A 21,382-nucleotide genomic window follows, 5' to 3' on the forward strand; every position below is an offset into this window, starting at 1 on the left:
CTATATTTAACAGCACTTTCAATCCAAGAAATGCAATTAAGGCATTCATTAAAGGGTTTCGTTGCACCGTTCGAATGTAGTTGTATAGAATATAAACAGTTTGAAGTGCTCATATCTCCTACCCGCTTAGAATTAGTAATAAAATGCTGAAACTTTGCCATATCTTTGCGCACAATTAGAGGAAAGACCCCTTAATTATTTCACCAATGGTTTTGCATGATCACGATACTGGAGGCCCGCGAGCCACGAGGCGATTACAAACGTATACTGCTAGTTTCCAATCCCGGCCCTAGCTGAGCGCCACTCCGACTAGGCTTTTTACCTCGCGGCGTGGAAAACGCTGCGCGATACCCCACGCGGCCGTAAACACGAGAAAATTATCGTAAGCTTGGGTAAAAGGTGGCGGCGGCAATGTAATGCCAGACTTCCCGTTGTTTATGTCTCCACCCGTACCCCGACACGAACGCTTCGGTGGAGGAACAACGGTAACATAAAGTAGCGTCGTCTGTTCGTTAGTGGCATAGAAAATTTTCACTAGCTTTCTTGCCTCGATAACGACAGAAGTTTTCGTTCGCGTATTGACGTTTCCGAAAGATTTACAGTGACTCCCATAAATATTCGGACACTAGGTATAACTAACTTTATGATTTAATAATTCGTTTGTTGATAAAGCAATCGCCCTGGAAATGGTTTCTAGCAATAAAACATTTATTAAGGATGATAAACATATATAATTTATTTGAAAAATATATATACGTTTCATAATAAAAATTATTAAACGAAATAATGGACCATTTGTGGCTCACAAAAATATTCGGACACGTATTATATTTCTCTGGCAATCGCCTTCTGGGGACGCGATATTCCAAGAACGGGAAAACGTTTGTTTACAAACAGAATCTCGTGGACCATTAGATGTCCATGCCACCTCACTACTGTCAGTAGTAAACGTGAATTCGTTCAAAATGGGTCGCAAAGGAAAGAATACGAGTTTCGATGTGCGACAGCTTGTAATTTTTCATCGAGAAAAAGGAAAAACCTATCGCGAAATTAGTGCAATGCTTCGTATAAGTAAGAGTACTGCTGCAGATATCTGTCGACGATTTTATATTGAGAATCGCATTGATTCTATTCCGCAAACTGGAAGACCAAGTCTCTTATGTACGAGGGAGAAAAGCAAAATTATTCGGAAAGTGAAAAAAAATCCGCGCTTAAGTGCTCCAAAACTAGTTAGTGAGCTAGTAGGAGAAAGCTCCAAAAAATGTTTCAGCCGAAACAGTTCGGAGAGTGCTGAGGCAAGCTGGTTACAATGGAAGAGTAGCTAGAAAGAAACCATTTATCAACGAAAAGAATATTGATAAACGAAAAACCCTTGCAAGAGAAATAATTTCTAAGGATGAGACATGGTGGAAGGATGTCATATTTGCTGATGAAAGCAAATTCAATCTGTACAATTCCGACGGAAGAACTATGGTGTGGCGGAAAGCGAATAAAGAGTTTAATTTTGAAAATACAAGAGGTACAGTGAAACACGGCGGAGGCACCGTAATGGTCTGGGGTTGCATTTCGTCATATGGAGTCGGTAACCTAGTTTTTATTGACGGTATCATGGACAAAAATCATTATTTAAATATACTCAAAAATAATTTAATTCAAAGTGCTGAAAAAATGGGGCTTAATAATACTTTTAAGTTTTACCAAGACAACGACCCCAAGCACAAGTCACGTATTGTGCAAGAATTTTTATTATACCGCTGCCCCAAAATTCTTCATTCGCCGCCCCAATCACCGGACCTTAATCCTATCAAGATTTATGGGATGAATTGGATAGAAAAATTCGAAAAACCCCAATTACATCGATAGCTAAATTAAAACAAAGACTTGCAACTGAGTGGTCGAATATAACTGTTGAATATTTTTAAAAAATTACAAACAGTATGCCAAACAGATTAAGACATGTTCTTAAACAAAATGGTTATGCCACGAAGTATTAAACAAATTTTGTAATGCTAAATTACATTATCTAAATTGAAAAATTAATATTGTCCGAATATTTTTGTGAGCCAAAAATGGTACATTATTTCTTTTACTAATTTTTATTATGGAATTTATGTACATTTTTCAAATAAATTATTTATGTTTATCAACATTAATAGATATTTTATTGCTAGAAACAATTCCCGGGACGATTGCTTTATTAACAAAGGAATTATCAAGTCGTAAAGGTAGTTATAGCTAGTGTCCGAATATTTTTGGGAGTCACTGTATGTGTATCGTTGGACGTTTCTACTTGGCGCGTTATATCAGTAGTCGCCTATCGATAGTACCATTCGTGGAATTAAAAACACACTTGTAACGATACCTTTTTTTTACCACAAAATACAGTGATATTTTTTTCATTCTCTTTATAGTTCAAGAATAGACTGCGAAGAAGAAGGAAGAAGAACGGGGCATGTTTATCAATAACAACTTTCTTTTGTTCTTCTCAAATATGGAAACACCTTTGTCCTTTGTGGTTACAAAATAATAAAAAAACGTAGCGGAGTTAGAAATGTGCTACGAAGTTTCTAGTAGCATAATCGTCCAACCATGATGCGATCGGAAGGGGTGTGATCGTGGATCATCCGAAAATCGATCGCGTGGGCGTAGAACAAGATCGCCGGTTCTGGAGAGCGGTGCAACTTGATCGTGTGCATGTCGTGCTATGTTGCACGCATCGGGTCCAGCACGGAGATAGAGAAAGGGAGAGGATAAAACAATAGTTGCGGGTGAGGGGGTGATGGGGGACGAGACGCGACTGTAGAAAGCAGTATAAAGGTGCCAGGTAATGTGATATATGGGATCGATTCGAATCCGGCGTTTAAGCTGCGAGTCATAATTCAATCTCAATCGTTTTCTTCTCTGTCCTCCTGCGTCTGTTGCTCTTACCGTTCCAGCTGGTTTCTCATTCTCCCGGCCGCGGCAGTGTAGTATGCCTCAAGGGCAGGTTCGATACTCGATATATACTTAAGTACATCCGAGCTACTCTCGTACTACCTGGTCGTGCACCGCATAATATATACGCGTATTGCGAATCGTTGACTCCTTAAAGTCTCATTCACACCGCATTTTCGATCATAGAGATTTATCTCCTCGCCTCCTACGCGAGGAGTCTTCTGCATGCTCCTCGGCGTTGCGTCGATCTAAACGCTTCGTCGAACCCTCGCGCCCTGAATAAATGATCGATGAATCGATCGGCTAACGATCAACTCTCTTTGATAGTTATGTACGCGCGCGTAAACTTTGTTCGGGGACTGGAGATCTGGTTGTGCTAAAGGCATGTTCCACAGACATGTGAAATTGAAATATTGCTAAACGTATAAATACGTATACAAGGCACAATAATTTCCATGCAAGAATATTACCAATACAATTATTTAAACAAGATAAAAACTCGTAGTAGTACTCGTACTTTTTCTTCAATCAATCCAAATAAGTAGACTAGCATTCTTTACTTGAAAAAAGTTAGTGGGTTTTCTACACACCTTGAATTACTACAAGGCCCCTACAAAAAGAAATAATATTCTACTTTTTATACCACAAATCATAAAAATATATATCTTTATAAAGCTACGTAGTCAATCAATTATAAAGCAGTGACAATTGCTCTGGAACTTGTATGTGATATATCAATTACACTACGGATCTTATGTAATTATGCCAACAATGTGTAGGTGTTATTGAAAACAGTAGAACGGTTAAAAAAAAAATGAAGAAAGGAAAGAAAGAAAAAATTCAATTGAAAACTATTATAATACTGTATTATAATAATAGAATAAAACGAATAATAATAATATTAATATTAACAATAATAATAACAATGTTATTAATATCTTTTAAATCGAAATACAATGCTACTTTCTTATTATCAATACTTAGCTATTAGACTAAGTGTAGGGATACAATAAATACAGATTTTCTTTTTCATATAGAACATTATTGACTCCAAAGCTCTAATTATGGCATACGTAAAAGAAATCATAAGGCAAGAGGTTAAAATTACTATTCTATTAATCGTTTGCCGTCGAAGCGAGCCTGGAGACAGGCAACCATGTATACAATAACGTAAAGTCAGTTTCTGATCCGATTAGGCCTAATGCGCGGGGTGACGTTCGGTGGGAGTCCGAACGTATCCGAGCATAGTCGAAGTTTTCCGACTATGTAGTCCGAAAGGATCGGTAGGCTTCGCTCCGCGACCGATGGTTAATATAAAAATGAATATTAAACTGGCAGAGGGTTGCGATGCGAAGACGTGAGTTTGAAGATGCATTATACACTCGGCAACGCTGAATCCTCCTCTTATCCCACACGTATTCGCTTTTATGCAGGAATGTATGGGTAAGAACGCGTGTCGAGCTGTCTGGGTTGGGACACACAGGAGACAGAGAGTCGACGACATTAAGAGAGGGACTACGAGGGTTGAATGTCAGGGACCCAAAATCAGGTAATTAATATTAATGCGGAAATATGCTGATGAAGCGTAAAATTCGGACAGATTTAAATGCACTGTGTTCTCCAAATATGGGAACTGTCTACGTTTGTATTTGCATACTTAGAATAGAACATCAATCACGGTCCAGTGAACAACAAGTACCGAGCCATGAACGAGACTAAAGTATATTCCTCCATAATAACAACAGTATTGAATTAATTCAATTATTATGAAATAAGTTAATTATAGATAGTACCTGTCTGTAGGTTATGATAGGTTAATTATTATAATATATATAAGGATTTATATTATTCTGCATATGAACATGGATGACAACTGGAAATAGAGAAATGAAAATGTTAGCTTCTGGGAGGCTAAAATCCTAACGATTCCATGGCGGCTAATATGGCTGCTACTCACATGTGGTACTAAATGAACGCAAGTTCTATTATTCTAGAATTAATAGTGCTGAGTAGCTTTAAACAGATCTTCAATTTGGATAAAGTTACTTTTAACAACATATAGAAATGTATAGCTCTCCTTTGTATCAAAGTAGGTTAGAGGAAATAGTTGAATAAAAATGTAGACATTTTATTATTTTTGTTGAATTGAATTTTAGTTGAATTTTGACGATTTCATGATGGCCATTGAAATTTGGTGCTAAACGAACCCAAGATTTCGAACCAAAGAAGTGTTCAGTCTTGAAAAAATTTCTTTTAAGAACACATTCATCTTTATATCTATTGTACATATGAAAATAAGTTACAGTGGGAAATAGGTAAATAAAAGTGTTAACTTTGGTGAGACTGGAATTTTGATGATTTCATGACAGTTATTACATTTTTTTATTGCTTTTTTTCATTGCTTTTACATATTTTTACCTGTTCCTTTCAAATCAATATTTAATTCTCTTATTGGACCTAATGCAAATCGCCACTAATTTAAAAGATATTTAAGGGTCAATAGTGATGAATTGACTATTATTTCATGTATTTGTGACAAATACGAGTAGCTGCAATTTGAAGCTGCATAAAGATTACAAGAATCGTAGAGTATTAATACACAAAATTATTGAAGGGAGAAGGAAAGTTCCAAGTGGATTTCCAAAATTTTTCATGAAGATCCGCAGTCAAGCGATGAAAGAAAACATTCAATTACAAAAGAATTATTTTGGAGAATCAATCTGTAGCGATTAAATAATCACGAAGTCGCGATGCTTTGATTTTTAGACAGTCTGTACGGTTTCAATTTATTGAATCAGGCAAATCGTTTCGTTTATCGTTCGTCCTTTTATCAAACGTTCTATCAAACGTGGCAATCGCTTCCACGATTAAAAGTGAAAACACTTTTACCCGGCTGCGCACACGATCCCCACACAAAGTCCCGTGTGCAGCCTCTTAATAAGCGGAAAAATTACAATCAAGATGGTTCGGCGAACACGATCCACGCCGGGAAACCGAACTGCAGTGCAATTCCACCGGGGCGCCGCCGCGGTAATCAAGCTAATAATAAACGAGGCAAAAGAACGAAATCTCTCTCCTCCTGTTTATAGGAATATCAGCATCTTCAAGGACAATGGCCAGGCACGTACCATTTCTCGTTATGGTGTTCGCTTAGAATGGAACGAATTGTGGTTTAAATTCAATTCGGAAATAATGTCCGACAATTTTATGTAATAGTAGCTTTCATTACTTTGGATTGATTGCATTCGAATCAAATATAAATATTAGCTTGTTCCAAAAGTTCATCAGTTAATATGCACGCCTGACGTTGTTCAACAATGCGAACATACACAAACGGTGAAATTATATTTTTGTTAACGTTGTATTAGTTTCTAAGAGCCCACATATATAACCAAACCATTTGCTTGATTGGAAAACTATTTAAAATTCACATTGTGGATATTAGATGAAAAGAAAACTTTTGGATACATATTATAATGCATAAATATTAATAATATTATATATGTATAAATAGTATTGCATAATTTCAACGATTTAAAGCGAATGTGAAATTTTGAATCTGGGAGAACACGTTGGCAACAGTAGATTCACTTAAACATATTTTCAAGAATTATTTTTACTGTTAAAAGAGTGTTCACATGTAAAACTTTGTTTTGTAGAGAATCTAGTTTAAAAAATTGTCGAACACACCTGCACCTGGCTAAATCCCGACAGAACACGTTCCAACTACGGTTTTCGGGAAAATGAGGCCGCAAATATGAAAATTTTATTGCGCGTTTTTTTTAATCTATTCTCACACGTAGACGAACCCTGTCGACTGTACCATTTAGTCAGGAGTTAGTGAAGCTCGCGTGTGCTCGACAAATATTCAAACTCGATTTCCTCGAAAGCGTGGCCTCGCACGACGTTTCATTTTATATTGTTGTCTTATTTTTTCGCATAGAATTCATTTTCCATACAGATTCATCCTCTGCGCATCTCTAGCGGCTTCGAGGGTATACATCTTGATAGAATTTAAATGATTGAAAAAGTCTTTTCAATTGGAGTTGTAAAGGTTTTTCCATGGGATCTTATTGAATAAATTTTTTTATCCAAGCACATATAGCAATAAAAATTGCGAGAATCTAATTAGATCAAATCTTGTCATTTGTATGAGGCAACACGTATTAGCCGCTTTTAGTGCTCGGTAAGTTTGGTGTTAACTCTGTATCTAATTTTGTAGCCCCTATGCAACATCAATTTCAACTCCCATTTTTATATATTTCTGCTCTTTTCCTCATTATTTCGTATGTCTATAAACAAAAACTGTTCTTGATCGTTTCAGTCCCCTTTACACGGTGAATTCGTCCTGTTTTGTATCGAAATTGTGCTAAGCGAAATTTCGAAGTAACACAAATTAGGAAAATATAGAAGATTGTACGAGAGTTCTTCAAGGTTATTAAATTGTGATATACACAGTGTCGCCAGATGAGGGGAAGGAGCACGAATTGAGGGGAAAAAGTTACCCTCTCTCTGCCGGTACCGGAGTATGCACGACAGAGACAAAACGCGTCACGTGACCGGGTCGTAGCGGAAGCTTGACAACTTGGATATATGGAAACCATGTTATAAACATACCACATTATAGGAGGGTTCTCGCAATTTTTGCATCGTTTCATATCGAAATCGTCTTGTAAGAGGACTGAATGTACTCAAAAGAGATGTGAACGTTGTGTCATACTTTCTGAACAAATGCTTACCTTGTATCGGATGTAGGATTAAAAATAAAACACAACTATACTCGATTCAACGAGACGAGGCAGTGTAGATAAACAAAACAGCAGCGTAAGAATAGTTATTTATATAATTATACCAAAAGGCAAGAAGCTATAAATAATTGTAGTGTGATCTAACTCTTACCTGGCCACCTACTGGTACATTCACCCTAACTGAATCCCATACGTTAACTCTTTGACCATACATTTTGACGTATACTCTTTGACGTATACATATGTATGTATATACGCCCTCACAGATCTATCAATATATGTACATATACAAAAGGCGTACATATACGCCCTCACATGTCTATCAATGTATACGAAAGGCGTATACATATATACATACGCCCCCTAAACTTGTCACATTATCCATTCATTCTTTTTCTAAATAATATTGTGTACTCTAACAATGTTTGACCAGAAGAAAACAAAACGAGTAAATATGATTAGTAACGAAGATGATGTAATGGACAAACTATTACCAACTTCGAATTTTGTTCTTCCATTTTCTTAATATTTCCTTTGTAAATATGTTGCATATGTATGTGAATGAAATGTGCGTTTTGGTCAATGAACATAACGATGTGCAGCAGCCAGTCGCAGTGAATGACATGCGAATATCGCGCCGTATGCATAATATTGATGGTTCCGTGCAAGAGTGCGCCGCAGACAAAAGTTTAAGGAATGCAAAAAAGGAGAAAATAAACTTTTCGACAATCGCAAGCTGGCGGACAGTGGTGCCAACTGGCAAAAAGCGGCAAAAAATCTGTAAAATCGAAACTATCCAACCAATTTGTTTGAAAATTTGTGGAGAGATTGCCACAGGTACAACGCTTATTTGGCAAAAAAAAATTTTGCAAAAAGTTGTTAACATTAAGTAATATGGGCTAATCGAAAATCTCTGTTTTCTGTCCATTTTTTATTTATGAAAGCATACAACAAATTCTTTAATAGATTTTGGTCTGGAACTAATTGTTTTGGCAAGTTACAATATTGATCTAGCTTTGTGCAAAATTTCATGAGATACTTCGAGATGCTTTCGCCGCAATTTAAGTTTAAATATCAACTTTCGGAATTTTCAGGAATAAATCGCGCGGATGTCACGATTATTTGATGTTTCAGGTGACATTTTTTAGGGATGTATCATTTATAATGAAGGAAAAAGTGAAATAGTTCGAATTAATTGTTTAAATAAAAAAAATTTTTTAATAATTTCTTTATGTGGACTAACCTAAAGCCTCTTTGCGTTAAGCTCATTTTTTATTTATGGAGGAATACAAAAAATCCTTTGAATAGCTTCGATCTGGAACTAATCGTTTTGGCAAGTTATAATATTGATCTAGCTTTGTGCAAAATTTCATGAGATACTTCGAGATGCTTGCGCCGCAATTTAAGTTTAAATATCAACTTAAAAATTTCACCTGAAACATCAAATAATCGTGACTTCCGCGCGATTCATTCTTGGAAATTCCGAAAGTTGATATTTGAACTTAAATTGCGACGAAAGCATCTCAAAGTATCTCATGATTTTTTGCACAAAGCTAGATCAATATTATAACTTGCCAAAACGATTAGTTCCAGATCGAAGCTATTCAACGGATTTTTTGTATTCCTCCATAAATAAAAAATGAGCGTAATGCAAAGGGGCTTCAGGTTAGTCCATATTACTTAATATTAAACAACTTTTTTTGGAAAACTTTTTTGCCAGTTAATAGTTGAAGCCATTTGCAATAGCCCATATGATTTGTGGACCCCTAAATATTCAATTATAGGCGGCGTAATTACATAACTATCGCACTGAAAACTGATGAATTCCTAGGAGCGAGGAAATGGTTATTTACCATGCGTATACTCCGTAAAAAAATGTTTTTTCAAAAATCTGACTTTGGCACATCATGCACGCACTATCAGGCTGTACAAAAATAATTTTTTTTTATAAAAATCAAAAATTTATAAAAAGGATTTTTTGCCGCCTTGGCACCACTGTGTGGCGTGCCGCCTTATTTCGAAAACGCAGTCGCCTCGGTGGAAGTTGAGGTAGTTTTGTGTTTGATGAGAAAAGAGAGAAAAGGACGAGGCCCTAGGGGGAAGGGAGAAAGCAAACAGCAGAAGAGAGACCGAGAAAGGGACATGGGGTCCCGTGCACGGTCGTTTCTGCAGAACCCGTAGAGTGGGTGGGGGGTATCGGGTACGGGAACCGCGCGGGCAGTGCACGCGCAGCCGCCGGGACGCGCGCATCCCGTGTGCATTCGCGCTCTTCAACGCCGCAAGAGGAGCCCGCGAAATCTCGATTAACGCGGCACTGTGCAACGTGCCTCGCGACCGTGATCACGACCTATATGCCGTTCTGGGATTTATCGCCACGCAACAGTCCACGACCCGTCAATCTCGCCATCTAAAAACCACTGACAGAGAAATGGTCCGAAGACTCTCCTACAAGGTCAACTAACTGACACCGCTAAGACACCCTCTGCCAACAGCGATTAGTGTTTAAACAAAACCAGTGACTCTGCAATAGTTCTCCAAACAGTAGGCAACAACAGACGAAGTTTGTGGAAGACGAATCGGTAGAGATCGTAAGAGTATGCAGTTGGTGATTGAAGGGTGTCACATCTCGAAGACCCCCTGTGTTCGTTGGTCCTGGAACTTATAGGACTTTCTACCAATTATGGACAATTTTAAGTAGTCTTCCAAGTGATAAGTAATAGTTTTTGGGAGATGTATTAGTGGAGGTCGTAAGACTATTAGCGCAGTCAGTGATTGCAGGTTGTCGGAAGACACTGTGTTCGAACTCCTTGGACCTGGAACTTGGACCTTCTACGAATTACGGACCATTTTAAATCGTCTTCCTGATGATAAATAATTGTGAGCAGCGAAACAGTGGAAATCGTATGACTATCAACGCGGTTGAAGGTTGCCAGACCTCGAAGACTTCCGCTGTGTGTAATCTCGTTGGTCCTGGAACTTGGTCCTTCTACGAATTACGGGCCATTTTAAATCGTCTTCTGGATGATAAGTGATAGCTTCTGAGAGACGTATCATTGGGGATCGTAGACTGTTGGGAATCGAAGCGTATCGGATCTCGAGGACTTCCGCGACGATCGCGCCGGAAGTTGCGGATCATTCTGCGCCGCGGCCATTGAGTTCGTGGACCTTGTTGGTTCTGGGGTCGTTCGAACGTCGTCGATTAATTCCGAGAGGTGAACAGAAGGCGCATTCTTCCGAAGGACGTTCAGTGTGTCGCTTGTCGGGTGTTCCGTTGCAGCGAGCTCCGGTCTCGTCGCCGGCCACGTGCGTTTCGTTTCGTTTCGCTTCGTTCTGCTGCGGGCTCGTGTTCGTACGCGTTATTTCGGGCACAGTTGATCCCGCCGAGTGAATAATCGCGAGTGTTAGGTGACGATCTCAGTGGAATAGGACCGTCGTCGGTTAGAAAGTCGGCTGGAAAGAGTTTCGTGGAATTGACAATCGCGAATTTGGGAATACGCCGGCGAAACCGATTGTATCGTGGGACCGAACCACGACGAAAGGACCCAGAAAGGAGAAATCGACCAGAAATATTAACCCTCTGGCGATTTTCGAGGATCGCCGTGCCGGTTCGCGGAGAGACGATGACGCCGAGTTAGGCGCAACAGGGATTCGACGATTGTGATTGAACTGTGACGACCGAGTGACCGGAGAACAGGTGCTCTCGACGGATCCCGAGGACGATGATGCATCCTAGAGTGCCGTTTCTTCGGGGCGAGTAGATTCTTCGTCTGCGTCTGGCAGGTATTCTATTGTACGTCACCTTACTTCCGTAGTTATTAGATGTAGAAATTAATTTTTTCCGAGTTTTGAAAAATTAGGTTCTGAAAATGTTCGGTATTTGTAATAATAACCTTATGCAAACTTCCTTGCATCTTTTGCACACCGTATTGAAAACGTATTAGTTATAAACTGATTAATTCATTAAAAACGTGTTCGTACATTGTCAACTGGTTTCAAATTTACGTCTGGTAAACGACGTTGCAGCGACTGTAAAAAATGATAATCGGACAGGTCCACATCGATAAAGGATTTCCAAATTCAGTGAACAGTTAAGCTTTATGTTTTTAGTTCATTGCAATCATTGATAATAAGATATACCAGATGTCTATAGGTGTCATCAATTCATTTTTAAGAATGTAAAGTGACCGCCTATGGGCACCAACAGTATATAAGAAGCAAAATTTCAAAGCACTTTTAGGTGTCAACGGTAGTGGAAGGGTTAAGGGAAATAAGGGTTATCGATGCAACGTCTTCAGCTGTACGTTGGCGCCATTTTTTTCTCTTTTAGGACGTGGTTGTCGTTGATTTGTTATATATCTTTTAACCCTTACAACAGAGATTTTAAGCATTTGTGACGAAATGAATGGGTGAGGCAGTAAAATGCTAAAGATATCAGACGAATTTCCCAAATCGGTTATGTTACTCGTTATTTACTAAAATTGTAAAGGTATGGAATCAATTTTCATGCAATCGAGCTCGAAAAAACATCGAGTCAGACTCGTGACGTAGATTTCAAAAAGGATCTACTAATCATAGCAACATTAAAGTAAATTGTAGTGCAAGGGGTTAATGACGTGCATCTTTGATAGGTTGCGTTCAGAATCTTCACCACGAGTTTGACTCGTCAAAAAACTTTTGCACGCACCTAATACATCGCGAAGTCCGCGCAAGGGGTTGGCGCAGACAATGCCTGACCAGAGTTAGTTGAAGCAGGACATTATCGAATTGACTCGAGATACGAGACAAAAGGGCTGGACCGTTGAGCGAAAGAACTCGGACAAACATTTGACATGATCTTTGGACGTGTAGTCGATCGTTCAGGATCTGCGAGTGGTACATATATCCGCTCGTTTGTCCTCGCAGCCATCTTCATACATGCCGTGGTTGTTTCATCGTGTCTGCCCCCCCCCCCCCTCTCTCTATCTCGTCCAACCGCCTAGTCTCGGCGATCGGCCCTTATTTTTTCTCCTGAGGAGGGACTACACGAGTAGCGAGAATTAATGTCGAGTGTGCAAGGGATTTCGAAGCGGTAGCTATTTCCGCTATTGTCGGTCTGCGCTGGGCGTTCCGTGTCCCCTCGCTCCGCTATCTCGAACGCGATTTTTACAGAGAGATACACACGCGGCAAACAATACCGGGCAGGGCACCGGTTAATATCCGAGTATGTAATTATTCGACGTTAGAGATTAATAGACCGAACGGTCTGGGAACCGCAAACGGACAAAAACAGTTACGGGAAATCCGGCCGAGGAAAGACGTTGTTGAACTCCTGACACTTTCGTGATGGTTGCGGCGATGGAGCAACTGCTTAGGTTTGCCTCTTGTTAATTTATTAAACACAGGGTGTCAGACAAAATTTATATCGTTTCGAGGGGAACATAATTCTATGTTAATGGTGGTTTTTTTTTGGAGATGTAGGAATAGAAAGGAATAGACAAATTTATCATAAATGATCCGCAGCCTATTTATGACATATGCATGACCTTATGTAATACAGTAAAAGTGATAATTGTCGTAAACAAAGTGTAACGTTTGAGATACAGTACAGAACAAAGCAAAAATTCATGTCTTAATAAATTGTCGTCGTAACACGGTTTAACAGGTTCTCTACCCTCTAATATAGTAACGAAAATTACTTGTGGCCTGAACGGAAAGTTTAGCGTGGGGCGTATGCGGCCTACGCGGCACGGAAAATTTTCTCAAAAGTAGCAAAGACTAAATGAAATTCGTGTAATCTTAACAGATGTCGATGATGAAATGCATCTCTCGGGGAGAATCTTACTCTAATTTCAGCGAGGTGCGGCCTCCTGTGTCGTCTATCTCGTCCGGTATTCGCGGTGTTCGCGAACGTTCGCAAAAAGAGAAACGACCGGGCGAAACGTGTGTGCGAGTACGTGTGCCCGTCTAATGGAAAGAGAGCCAAGGCGAAGCAGAGACGAATCGCTTGTCCTCTAGTATCCTTTTCCTCAGACGCGACGGGAAATAAGTGCATGAGAGATGAGGGGCCAGAAAACTAGTATCCTCTTCACGACATCTTGGTGAATTCTCAAAGAACATCTGTCAGACGCTTTGAAATTACCGAGCTCCAACAAAAATTCGGCTCTATTGTTCCTCGAGCAATTACTACATCGGCTTTTTTAGTGAATGAAGACCCATCTTCGTCGCGAACTCTTCGCCGTGGTTTAGTATCGGTGCATTTTACGCTGGGACTAATCGGATTCGGTTTGAACCGCACACGATTCTTTGTCTTCGATTTCTGATAGGCCCCCGACATTTTCATTAAACCTTAAGGCTCGTACAGACGAACATTATGCCGGACGGCGAACGAAACACCAGTTTGGACGGGGCCACGAACGCTGCCACGTGCATTTGTGCGAACGGTCGATTTTATCAGTTGCCGGTTTTTCATCGATTCATTAAAAATTATTCTCATCTACTGATAATTATCGATATAAATATATATTTTCTGTAGTAATTTTTCAATTACTTTTAAAAATTTTATTGTCTTAAAATAATATTTACAATGATTTATTTGTTACTTATTTAATACTTCTTCGAGATAATTTATATCACCGATTTCTTTCTTTATAAATTGCTTTGTATTTCTTGACATTTATTCTTTATATTATGAATGTTTAGGATATGCGATCTGTCCTACAAACAGATTTATATAGAATGCGCGCGAATTTGTTTGCAGGTATGTTCGGGACACAAAAAGAACGGCAAATGTGCGAAAAATTATTCCTATTTACTGATAATTATCGTTATGAATATATATTTTTTGTAATAATTTTTTAATTAAGTTTAGTGCAAGTTTCATCCCAATATCTATATATACAGGGTGGCCCACATAACTCTGAACAGCTCAATATCTCGAAAACTATGCCATCGATTTTAAAGTTCTTAGTCTTAAATTGCATGGAACTGAAGGGCCTTTCTGACTACATAAACGTGAAGTGGCCTCCCTTTCCTTTTAACGGGGGAGGGGAGGTACCTTTATAATTTTAAATGGAACCCCCTATAAAATGTTACATATTTAGATTCTACAGGAAAAAACAAGTCAATTTTGTCTGAAACATTTTTTTGTCAGATACTTCCATGATGAGATATAACAGTTTGAAGTTTCGAGTTGTAGGTACTTGAAGCGCTCGGAAATAGCGTTATGGAATTACACGCGCTTGAGTCCTTTGCTTATTCGTGAAGAAATAAAATGTACTTTAAATTAAATGTTCAAAATGTCCACCACGGGCTTGTAAACATTTATTTACTCGAAACATCAAAGTTGTTCTAACATTTTTTAACATTTCGGGAGTCACTGAAGCGCAAGCGTCACGTATTCTTTGTTTCATATCCTCTTTTGTCGTCGGTGGTTCAAACATAACTTTGTCCTTTACATATCCCCATAAGAAAAAATCTAATGGTGTTAGATCGGGGGATCGAGGAGGCCATTGACGAGGTCCCCCACGACTTATCCATTTGTTCCCAAATTTTTCGTTCAAAAATTGCCTGGTGATGATTGCAAAATGTGGAGGAGCGCCGTCTTGTTGGAACCACATTTCTCTTCTAACGTGCAGTGGCACATCTTCCAAAAGCGCAGGCAAATGATTTTTTAAGAAATCACAATAACTTGCAGATGTTACAGTTTCTTGAAAAAAAATAAGGTCCAATCACAAAATCTCCTATTAGGCCACACCAAACATTTAAAGACCATCGATGTTGAAAGGGAACACATCGCATCCAATTTGGGTTTTCCACGGCCCAATAATGCAGATTATGTCTATTTACATGCCCTGAATTCATAAAAGTGGCCTCATCGGAAAAAAGTATTTTGCACAAAAAGTCATTTTCCACAACACCCTGCAGCCACTCACAAAGTCTTACGCGGTGATCGTAATCTGCTATCGCAAGCTTTTGTGATAAAACCATGTGATATGGATGATACTTTTGCCGTTTCAAAATTCGTTGAATTGATGAACGACTAATATGTGATGTTTGTGCAAGTGTACGTTGACTAATATGAGGATTTAATGTAATTGCAGCAAGAATACTGGCACTATTATTTTCATTAGTGACAGCTTTAGGTTTATTGCGAGTTTTTTTACACAATTCACCGTGCTCGCGAAGCCGCTTTTCTAAATTATGAAATGTTGCATGACATTTTTTGATCCCATAACGTTCAAAAAACATCACTGCTGCACGCCGATAATTTTTTTGGCATTCACCTAACGTTAATAACATATTCACTTCTGTGTCAAAAGTAGCCATAATCACAATGTTACTGCTTGAATAACAGCTCTAAACAGAAAACGTTTTCATAGATAAGTGAGTCAAACTCAAGAATTGTAAATATTATTGTTTGTGTTTCTTCATGAATAAGCAAAGGACTCAAGCGCGTATAATTCCATAACGCTATTTTCGAGCGCTTCAAGTACCTACAACTCGAAACTTCAAACTGTTATATCTCATCATGGAAGTATCTGACAAAAAAATGTTTCAGACAAAATTGACTTGTTTTTTCCTGTAGAATCTAAATATGTAACATTTTATAGGGGGTTCCATTTAAAATTATAAAGGTACCTCCCCTCCCCCATTAAAAGGGAAGGGAGGCCACTTCACGTTTATGTAGTCAGAAAGGCCCTTCAGTTCCATGCAATTTAAGACTAAGAACTTTAAAATCGATGGCATAGTTTTCGAGATATTGAGCTGTTCAGAGTTATGTGGGCCACCCTGTATATAGATATACAGGATGTCCCGTAACTGGTGGTACAACCGAGCAGGGGGTGATTCTACATGAAATACTGAGTCGAAAATATACAATAAAATTTTTTGATACAAGGCTTTGTTTTCGAGAAAAATAAGTTTGAAAATTTGTCTAGTGCGCGTGCACTCGGCTTACTTGCGGCTCAACGGACTTTATTCTGAGTTACCTCAACCTTTTTTCGCAAAGGTTTTCGAGGTTTGTATACATCGAATAAATCGAAGGTCGAGGTTACAATGTTAGTATTATCTTTGAGGAATTCGTTTAATTCATAAATTGCTGGAAGAGCTGTCCATGTTGTTGTAGACATAATTGTGCTCTTCGTATTAAATTCCTTCGAACCTCTTGTAACGTGCAATTATTATGTTGCTTAAGTGTTCAAACGCTATCACAATTTTTTGTTGTAATTGTTCGATGCTCGTTATGTCATCACGATACACAATCGATTTCACCTGACCCCACAAATAAAAATCTAACGGTGACAAATCCGGAGATCGTGGCGGCCAAGGTACTCAGCCACCGCGACCGATCCAGCACTGATAATTTTCACTTAAAAAACGTCTTACTTCGCAACTGTAATGCGGTGGTGTTCCATCCTGTTGAAAAATTAGCGTTCTTCGAATTTATTTAATTTTATTTAATTAAGTACTCGAAATCGGAGGGCGTTATCCTTGTAAAATTTTTATAATGTCCACTTATACTTTCAAATTTTAAATCACCCATTAAACTGCCAACATTTTCTGTGTTCCTTCGTGTATATAAATGGGTTTGCCCAGGTGTATATAAATGAGTAGTGAATGTAAATATATACTGCTGCAGCTTCCATAGTTTGCAAGAAATTTTGGAAATTACACAAATGCGATCCGTTCGTTCCTCTGGTCACCGAATTAATGTCGATCTCCGTCCCGTCCACCGATCGGCATGCCCTCCGGCGCGCCGTTCGGTTCGCCGAAATTAATGTCAATTTTGCGTTTCGTTCGCTGTTCGACGCGCTGTTCGGCTCAATGTTCGTCGAAACGTTCAGGTCTGTACGAGCCTTTAGACTCCAGATTTGATGCACTTATGGCAAAAATGAGTAGATGCAATTTAAAACAATGAAAAGATTAAAAGCTTTGAAAAGTATTATATGATTTCCACTATATTAAAATTGTTAGTGAAACCTATTTAGCTCTTGTCTAGCAATTGATGCTCAAACTTTTTATTTTGCGTAAAGGTCCGGGGTCTAGTAATTATCGTTGACTGGGGTACCTCTGTTCATTCATTAGAAATTGATGTTCATTTGACCTATTTCTCGTTTAATCCTACGCCAGATTTTTATATAACCATAAAAAAATGTTGGAATTGTGCTCTGAAATGTACGATGTTAACAATAACACAGACTTTTTGCAGAAATAGCACCCAGGAAATTCAATAATGATTTGCGAATTCTAATTTTAAATGTTCGTTCAAATGATCACCCTATTAAAATGTCAAACTTGATTCTTTCTTTTGTGACTAATCCAGAAACTGTCATCTTTCCATAGAATCAGAGCAACACAGATGGATGAAGTTTTTTTTCAATTTTATCCTGTTTTTTTTTAATAGCACTCGTGGCTTTTAACCCCGGCACGTTCAGGGGAGAATAACAAAATGTCCGCATTGCAATTGTGAATTAAAACCGTTTGTTTCCTCAGATATAGATTTGCGTATGAGTCCAATAGATCACTTTATATTGTTGTTGGTTACATTTGCGTATGAGTCCAATAGATCACTTTATATTGTTGTTGGTTACATTTGCGTATGAGTCCAATAGATCACTTTATATTGTTGTTGGTTATATTTGCGTATAAGTCCAATAGATCACTTTATATTGTTGTTGGTTAAATTTGCAAAAAATGCCATAACATACCATTGCGCGTGTATTAGCACATGATTATACGTTTCCCATTTTTATAAATGTAGTGTGATCCATTTTGTTAGACAGTATCCACATCGACTCGATATTTTTGTTTAGGTACTTTTTTAATTTGGCACTAAAAGGATTAAAATAACCTTTCTCGTAGATATTGAAAAAGTGTCTTACTGCATTCAGTACCTATTCCCAAGTTAGTATTCCTAAGGTATAAAATATAGAATTTTCAACTGTTCTACGAGTTTTGAACTTGTATAGTCTTACTGTGCACTTCAAGGAGGACAATAGGGGTAGTCAGTAGACAACTAGGATGATCCGTGGAAGACAATGGGGATAGTCCATAGGTATCGATACAAACGAAGAATGAAAGCATTGTATCTCAGTTAAGAAGACTGAAACTTTTAGTAATATCGTCCTTGTTTCGCAAAGTATCGTAAAAATTTCGATTCAAATATACGCACCACGAGTATCTAGACATTTATGATTCCTCCAACAAATATAACATATCCTGTTATTTCGGTAGGACTTTTCCAATAAAACTGTCGTTATTGGTTTTGACTCGTACCGAACATATACACTTGTTAAATAATGAAAGTGGTATTCAACGGTTTTGTGTAAATAACAATTCCAATAATTAAAATTGGGTGGTAACAAATTTCCAAATATTTGATATATGGTTCGAATATTAAAATATTTCGAATAAATATTTCTGAAATTGTGAAATACTATAGCGACGGAAAAAATGCAGTTATTGACAATTTACAAATATTAATTTCACAATTTTATTTCTCAAAGGGTTTATTTTAATTTCAACCCTACACATTAGGATGACGACTCAGAGGCTTCACTAAAAATTACCGTAACATAGTTCGAAATAATTTTCACGTTGCTGAATTAATTGATATTCAATAAATTGGTAAAAATTTAATTACGGTATGCATAAATGCGTTCAATTTCACATTTTCCTGTACGTAAAATATTCTATCTCGGGGGAAATTTCTGCAGTAGAAACAGCTTTGATTACAACGTGTTACAAAACCGTTCGAAAAAACCTGTTAAATGAAGCGTCGAAAATACCCTGTTGTTTCGGTGGAAATTTTTGAGTTTCGTAGTTGTAACAGCTTCGATCGCGAAGTGTTTAAAATTGTTCGAAAAATGGGGGCTCGCGGGAACGTAAAACCTGTTAAATGAAGCATCGAAAACAGACGGTTGCTCGTGCAAAGATTGACAAAGTGTTCGGGAAAGCGATACTGGGAATGGAGGATCGTTCCCGGCTTCAAAATCGCGTTCGAAACATGGTGATCGATACTGATATGTTTGGCGATAGGTCGGATGAATGGTCGAGTTCAGACTCGGCGAATGCGTGACCATTTAATCAAACGGTGTCCTTCGGTCTCTCGTCTCCGAACTCCATTACGTATAAAACAATATTAGTTCGGTCGCGTCAATGGCAACGGTGTTTATAAATAATTACCGGCGTCGAGAGAGGGTGCTGTAGAGAGAGAGAGAGAGAGTGAGAGTAAGAGAGAAAGAGAGAGGAGGGTAGAGTAAAACCGGCCCGTTGGGGAAGAGAAACAAAGAGAGAAAGAGAGAGAGGGAGAGAGAGATGATGTTCGAATAACATTCGACGGAGGCACAGGTAGATGGACAGAGGGCGGAACGTGCGATAGGGATGGCGAATTAGATGACGGGAGGGTGGCAGGCAGTTTCATTTTGAACGAGGAGTATTCTCTGCGCTCGTCCGGCCTCGATCTAAACGGGCAATATTAGCTATTGACTTTGGCTCATGGGGTTTGTCGATGGACGGGCTAAGTGATGGCGTCGGTACCTGGCCAGGTTCGGTACGGGGGATTTCGATCCTGTCTCGATCGAATGCCAGCGATTGGTCGCTAGAACCGGGCCAAACTCCGCTAATTTCTCTGTAAATAAAAGGCGGTTGCGCGACGATGATCAGGAGCAACACTTTCTCTGCTCGTCGCGCCGCAATGCACGTTGCATCTACGAAGGTCGGTCAAATATATTAGGCGTAGAAATTAATTCACGGTCTTTTCACAGAAAAATTAGTGTCTACTTGTTCAAAATCAAATAATGATTTCATCAGAAATGTAAAACTTTAGCAGGCATCTACACAAGCAACCACTTGTGCCCTCAGGAACGCTTCATCCTACAATTGTTGACGTGATCTATGCGTCAATGTACTTTGCACCTTCAATAGTTAAAGACGTAGTAATTAGACCTTTGTGCATAATAAAAATTGTTTCCATCGACTGCAAGAAATAGGAGCCAAATAGTAATCTTCTTCTTCCTTTAATCATGTAAATAGGCTAATACTTTAATACATTGATATTCTTAAATCCTTGCAATTTGTCCACTGCGTTAATTCGTACCTCCATATTTTTATAAATGCATAAAATCCGCAATCTAGTGAAATTGGACACTTTTCGGAGTAGTTTTGGATTTCGTTAAAATTTGGATATGCTGAGTAAAGACTTAATGTTTCGTTGTATAATGTTTTATGATATGATCACTAATTAAGTACATATATCGCATAAAAATAAGCATCTAAAAATTCTTTTTCATCGGTTTGTTTGGTTCAGCCATTACAATTTAATAAAGAAACGTTGACACTTTATTTTACACGTCTGTGAAACCAACAATTTTTAAATTTCCGAAAAATCCTTTGAGACACGTTTAAATGTCACTAAAGATTACATTTCCAAGTTTGAACTAAATCCGAGACAGTGATCCGAAAAGTGTCCAATTTCGAGTGGAACATTCATCGTTTCAGCTATCGATAAAACGGTTAAGCACATAGAATGAAACCCATGAAGCTGATTGAGTCTAAGTCACGTCTAGTCGAACTTCCACTTGGTCCTATCTATTAGATAAGAACAGCTACGCTGTTGTAGAACAAAAAATCCGGTTAATATTTTATTGAACCCCACACATCCCCTCCGAGATTCGATTTGGCGTTAGGATCGTCGCGCTACAGCTGTCGACCTGTCTCGGTTA

This window comes from Halictus rubicundus, chromosome 9 (genome assembly GCF_050948215.1).
Source record: "Halictus rubicundus isolate RS-2024b chromosome 9, iyHalRubi1_principal, whole genome shotgun sequence".
Taxonomy (NCBI): Eukaryota; Metazoa; Arthropoda; class Insecta; order Hymenoptera; family Halictidae; genus Halictus; species Halictus rubicundus.